Below are 7,117 nucleotides of genomic sequence, written 5' to 3'. Positions count from 1 at the left end.
AAACGTCGATTCTCCTGTTCCCTGGATGCTGCCTGACCTGCTGCGCTTTTCCAGCAACACATTTTCAGCTCTGATCTCCCGCATCTGCAGACCTCACTTTCTCCTCAAAGATTTCAACCTACTGCGAATCCTCTTACAAGGATGCCTTCCTTGAAGAAGCTCTCTTCCTCCCTCTACAAAGATTTCAGTGAGTCCCTCTCTCACTGCACACCCCAAGTCACACCTATCGCATTTCCGACGCCCCTCCCCCAAGTCCCTCCTCCCTACCTTTTATCTTAGCCTGCTGGACACACTTTCCTCATTCCTGAAGAAGGGCTTATGCCCGAAACGTCGATTCTCCTGTTCCCTGGATGCTGCCTGACCTGCTGCGCTTTTCCAGCAACACATTTTCAGCTCTGATCTCCAGCATCTGCAGACCTCACTTTCTCCTGTTACAGTTTGGATGGTTTCACATACTTGGAAGCCAACTTAGTCCGGGACATATAGCTACCTTTTCAAATCACATAAGATTTTCCTTTGAACTGCTGATAACACCTTGTAACAGATTTATAATTACAATAGTATTGGAGGTTGAGATGTATAGGATGCCCATTTCAGACCAGCAAAATAAATGTTCCAGGTTAATTAAAGGGACAAATTCAATAGCGCCTCAATGGTTCAGTCACTATGATGTACCTTATAGATCAGACATGTGTCAGCTTCAACACTGGGTCCATATTCAATTTACTGAGAACAGCTATGTGGTAAATGGTTATAAAATTGTCCTCAGTACTTTGGAAGCAGTGGGTAGCTGGCCAAAGTTCTTGATTCTGATCAGGCTTAACGGACTTTTGCTGAAAGTGCATATCAGCAAACACTGAATGGAGTGGGTTTGGCTGTAAAGTCCTGCAAAGTTAAGTAAAATATAAATTCACTCAATCTGAGTTCTTCAAGGAAGCATGGGCAATGCTGTAGACGATGGCAAAATTCCTTGAAGCAGTAGTCCATTAAGAGACAATGGTTCATGTTTCCTCCATTGGAGCAAGACACTTCCTCTACTTATTGCCAGAACAGGAAGTAGTGGAAGGATTTGAATATTTACAGAAGGTTAGAGTGATACCCTTTTCAATTCTAGCAGTTGCAAGCCTATCCTGCCCAACCTTTCGTCAAAAGGCAACCTGCTCATTCCACCTGTTAGTCCAGCAAGCTTTCTCAGATTTGAACATAGAACATAGAACAGTACAGCACAGAACAGGCCCTTCAGCCCACAATGTTGTGCCGACCATCGATCCTCATGTAAGGTAAATCTAAAGTACGAATCCTCAAATTTCTGTGACCATATGCATGTCCAGCAGTCTCTTAAATATCCCCAGTGACCTCGCTTCCACAACTGCTGCTGGCAACGCATTCCATGCTCTCACAACTCTCTGCATAAAGAACCCGCCTCTGACATCCCCTCTATACTTTCCGCCAAACAGCTTAAAACTATGACCCTTCATGTTAACAATTTCTGCCTTGGGAAAAAGTCTCTGGCTATCAACTCTATCTATGCCTCTCATTATCTTGTACACCTCAATTGGGTCCCCTCTCTTCCTTCTTTTCTCCAATGAAAAATGTCCGAGCTCAGTCAACATCTCTTCAGAAGATAAGCCCTCCATTCCAGGCAGCAACCTGGTAAACCTCCTATGAACCCTCTCCAAAGCATCCACATCTTTCCAATAATAGGGCGACCAGAACTGGACACAGTATTCCAAATGCGGTCTAACCAAAGGTTTAGAGAGCTGCAACAAGATCTCACGGCTCTTAAACTCAATCCCCCTGTTAATGAAAGCCAAAACACCATATGCTTTCTTAACAACCCTGTCCACTTGAATGGCAATTTTAAGGGATCTATGTACCTGCACACCAAGATCCTGCTGTTCCTCCACACTGCCAAGAATCCCGTCTCTAATCCTGTACTCAACTTTCAAGTTCGACCTTCCAAAGTGCATCACTTCGCATTTATCCAGGTTGAACGCCATCTGCCACCTCTCAGCCCATCTCTGCATCCTGTCAATGCCTACAACAGTCCTCTATTCTGTCAACGACACCTCCAACCTTTGTGTCATCTGCAAACTTGCTAACCCATCCTTCAATCTCCTCATCCAAGTCATTAATAAAAATTACAAAGAGTAGAGGCGCAAGAACAGAGCCCTGTGGAACACCACTCACCACTGACTTCCAGACAGAATACTTTCCTTCCACTACCACTCGTTGTCTTCTGTCGACCAGCCAATTCTGTATCAAGACAGCTAAATTTCCCTGTATCCCATTCCTCCTGGCCTTCTGAACGAGCCTACCATGGGGAACCTTATCAAATGCCTTGCTGAAGTCCATATACACCACATCCACCGCTCGACCCTCATCAACTTGTCTAGTAACATCCTCAAAGAACTCAACAAGACTTGTGAGGTATGACCTACCCCTCACAAAGCTGTGCTGACTGCATTTAATCAAGCCATGCTCTTCCAGATGGTCATAAATCCTATCCCTCAGAATCCTTTCTAACACCTTGCAGATGACAGACGTGAGACTGACTGGTCTCCAATGCATTTACATTCTTCCTTAAATAAAAAACAACAATTCTGTACAGTGTACTCCAGATACGGTCTTACCAATGTCTTGTACATCTGAAACATAGCCTCACTATTTTTGTATTTAATTCCCCTTGCAATAAATGAAACAGATTCAATCAATAAACACATCGACCTGGACCCAATATACCGACCACTGCAACGGACAGCTGGAACTGACAACCGGAAGCGGCAGATTCAAACCACTACAAATGCCAGAGGAAAGATCACAGAAGCGCTTCACAGGAGGCTCCCAAGCACTGAGGATGTCACCTAGACAGGGGACGAAACGTCTGCAACACAAATTCCCAGCTCGGCGAACAGAACCACAACAATGAGCACCCGAGCTACAAATCTTCTCACAAACTTTGAATTAGACAATGGCCTAGAAGTATTACCGCTAGATTATTAATCCAGAAACTGACCTAATGCTTTTGGGGACCTTGTTTTGAATCCTGCCAGAGTAGATGGTGGAATTTGAATTCAATAAAAGATATCTGGAATTAAGAATCTACCATTGACCATGAAAATCATTGTTGATTGTCACAAAAACCCATCTGTCTCACTGATGTCTTTCAGGGAAGGAAATTTACCATCTTTACCTGGTCTGGCATAAATGTGACTCCAGGCCCACAGCAATGTGGTTGACTCTCAACTGAAAATGGCCCAGCAAGCTGCTCAGTTGTATCAATCACTACAAAGAAATGAAACTCTATGGCCCACTTGGCTTCGATCTAGGTAAAAACAGCCTGCCAAGTCCTTCTTACCAGCATCTAGGGGCTACTGCCAAAATTGAGAGAGCTGCCTCATTGACTAGCCAAGCAACAGCCCGATACAGTCATACTCATGAAATCATACCTAACAGTACACACCGCTGTGGCTAAGCTATCTTCAAGATGCACTACAGAAATTCAACAAATATCTTTAGACTGCGCATTCCAAACCCATGACTACTTCCACCCAGAAGAACAAGTCAGCAGATACATGGGAACATCACCACCTGCAAGCTTCCCTCCAACCCACTGACCATCCTGACTTGGAAATACTGTCGCTGGGTCAAAATCCTGGAACTCCCTCTCTAAAGGCATTGTGGGTTAACCTACAGATGTGAAATGCAGCAGTTCAAGAAGGCAGCTCACCACCACCTTCTCAAGTGAAACGAAGGATGGGAAATAAAATGCTGGCCAGCCAGTGACACTCATGACCCCAAATTAAATAAAAATAAGTAACAAGTGGAGATCTTAGCTCTGACCTCTGTGACACAGGACTCCTCTCCATGATCCATTCATGATTGATTTTTATTTCCTGTTAGTAAGCCAATCTTCCATCCATAACAATACATTATTCTTACAGCATGTGCTTTTAGTTTGGCAATAAGTTTGATGTGGAATGTTGTCAAGTGTCTTTGGGAAATCTAAGTTCAGTACATACATGAGTTATCCACAGCACATTACTTGGAGAATCATAGAGTCAGAGAGTCCTTCAGCATGAAGACAGGATCATCCACCCAAACTGGTCCATGCCGACCAAAATGTTTATCCTTGCTAACACCATTTCCCTGCACTTGGCCCATATCCTTCTAAACCTTTTCTATCCATATATTTGTCCAAATGCCTTTTAAATGTTGTTAATGTACACATCGCAACCACTTCTGCGGGCAGCTCATTCCATTTATGTACCACCCTCTGCGTAAAATAAAATTTGCCCGTTAGGTTCCCTTTTATTCTTTTCCCTCTTACCTTAAACTGATACCCTCTAGTCCTCAATTTTCCAACCCTGGGATAAAGACAAAGTGCATTCACTCTATCCATGCCTCTCATGATCTTAAACAATCCTATAAGGTCCCCCCTCAGTCTACTACATTCTAAAGAACAAAGTCCAAGTTTGTCCAACTGCTCCCTATAATTCAGTCCCTTGAGTGTTAGCAACATCCTTGTAAATTTCCTCTGCACTCTTTCCAGTTTCATAACATCCTTCTATAGCAAGGTGACAAAAACTGAGCGCAATACTCCAAGTGCAGTCTCACCAATGCCCTGTACAAGTGCAACATAACTTCCCAATGTCTATACTCAATGCCCTAACTGATGAAGGCCAGTGTGCCAAAACTCTTCTTCACTGCCCTGTCTACCTGTGACTCCATTTTAAGAGAAGTGTGCACCTGAACTCCAAGGTCCCTCTGTTCGACTACACTCCTTAAGGCCCTACCATTCACCATGAAATTGCTACCTCAATTTGACTTTCCAAAATGCAAAACCTCATACTTATCTATATTAAACACCATTGGCCGTTTCTCAGCCCAATTCCCCAGCTGATCAAGATCTTGCCGCAATTTCTGACGACCTTGCTGACTGTCCACGATACCGCCTACGTTAGTGTCATCTGCAAAACTTACCAATCATACCTTGTACACTCTCATCCAAATCTTTGACATAGACAACAATCAGCAATGAGTCCAGCACCAACCCCTGAGACACACCACTAGTCACAGGCCTTCAGTCCAAGAATCCTTCCAATTTTACCCTCTGCTTCCTATCATCAAGCCGACTGTGTATCCAATTTGCCAGCTCTCCCTGGATTCCATGCGATCTAACGTTCTGGAGCAGCCTACCATATGGAACCTTATCAAAGGCTTTACTGAAATCCATATACTATGTCTACCGCCCTGTCTTCGTCAACTTTCCTGGTCACTTCATCAAAGAACTCTTAACAAATTTGTGAGACATGATCTCCCACGCAAAAAGCTATGCTGACTACTCCTAATCAAACCCTTCCTTTCCAAATGTACACCTTTTCCTTCAGAATGTTCTCAACTAACTAACTTAACACAGATGTTAGCTTTACTGGTCTATAGTTCCCAGGTTTATCTTTGCAGCCCTTCTTGAATAAGGGCACAACATTCGCTACCCTCCAGTCTTCTGGGACCTCAGCCGTGGCTAATGATAACTCCAATATATCAGCCAGGACCCCCACAATTTCTTCTTCAGCCTCTTGCAGTGTTCTTGGATATATTTGGTTAGGACCAGGAGATTTATCCACCTTCATACATTCTAATATATTCAACACCTCCTACACCGTGGTATGAACTATCCCCAAGAGATCACCTAATGTCTCCAAGTCTTCATGTCTTTCTCCACGGTAAACACAGAGGAGAAACATTCATTAAGGACTTGCCCATTTCCTGTGGTTTCACACGTACATGTCCACTTTGTTCCTTGAGGGGTCCTATTCTCTCTCTAGTTATTCTTTACCATTTAATATACTTTGGATTCACCACAATCTTGTCAGCCAAGCTATCTTGTGCCCCCTTTTCGCCCTCCTGATTTCCTTCTTTAGTAAACTCCAGCATCCCCTCTACACCTCCAGGGATTCCTTTGAGCCCAGCCGACTCCTTTTTACTGGTTAAAGCCTCAATATCTCTTGTCATCCAAGGTTCTTCAAAGAACATCAATAAATTGGTTAAACATGATTTCACTTAAACAACAGACAATTATGACTATGCTTAATGGTCCTGAAATTTTCTATGCACCCTTTTATAACATTGCTATTTCCAATTTAATAGAACCTCCAAGAATCTAGAGAATCTTAGAATCTTAACACTAATGCATCAACCATTGTATTGGCACTCCTTTTAAGATGTGACTTTATGAATTCCTCCCTCCCTCCATTTCCTGATTTACAGCTATTTCTGAAATATTACTTGCATCCTATAAAACAAAGACCAATGCATAATACCTGTTTAATTTAGTTGCCATCTTCATACTTTCCTTATTGTATCCCCAGATATACTGTTTACAGAATTAACATGTACTTTGTTGTCTTGCTGCTTTTTAAAATATCTACATAAACTCTCTTTATTGTTTTACATTCAATGGGAATATCAATACATAAAGCAACAGTTGGAACAACTACTGTCATGAGAAGTCACAACCACAGTTTGGACAGGCACAGCACCCCAATCAATCAAAAGCATAAAATAGACAATGTTCAAGTAAGATGCACAAAATGTCTTGCCAAGCTACATGGTTAGATAATGAATATAGTCAAAATATATATTCGCCATGGTAAATATCAAAGAATGTATTGGCACAGTGGTACCAACAGAAGCTTTCGCCATTTTACAGATTATATTTGTTAGTCTTCACACTACTAGTATCGCAGTCCACATTAAAATATTTAAAGTCCCCTGTCATAACGCTACATAATTTATGCACCTCTGATTTCCTGGCAATTTTTTGTTTTATATTTGTCCTTACCATTTGACAGAGACCCCTCCCCTATCAGCTATATTTCCCTCCCCTCCCCTATCAGCTATACGTACAGACCCTCCCCTCCCAGCTATATTTCCCTCCCCTCCCCTATCAGCTATATTTCCCTCCCCTCCCCTATCAGCTATATTTCCCTCCCCTCCCCTATCAGCTATATTTCCCTCCCCTCCCCTATCAGCTATATTTCCCTCCCCTCCCCTATCAGCTATATTTCCCTCCCCTCCCCTATCAGCTATATTTCCCTCCCCTCCCCTATCAGCT

The 7,117-nt window shown here is 42.9% G+C and overlaps 1 protein-coding gene across 4 annotated transcripts in view; it reads right to left on the bottom strand.

The window, feature by feature from the left end:
* The window catches only part of dock3 (dedicator of cytokinesis 3), a 918,089-nt gene that overhangs the window by 403,863 nt on the left and 507,109 nt on the right, over positions 1 to 7,117 (bottom strand). The gene's annotated exons all lie outside the window — the stretch shown is intronic.

The sequence above is a fragment of the Chiloscyllium plagiosum genome, chromosome 18 (genome assembly GCF_004010195.1).
Source record: "Chiloscyllium plagiosum isolate BGI_BamShark_2017 chromosome 18, ASM401019v2, whole genome shotgun sequence".
NCBI classification, from domain to species: Eukaryota; Metazoa; Chordata; class Chondrichthyes; order Orectolobiformes; family Hemiscylliidae; genus Chiloscyllium; species Chiloscyllium plagiosum.
This window is presented reverse-complemented; position numbering and strand designations above follow the sequence as displayed.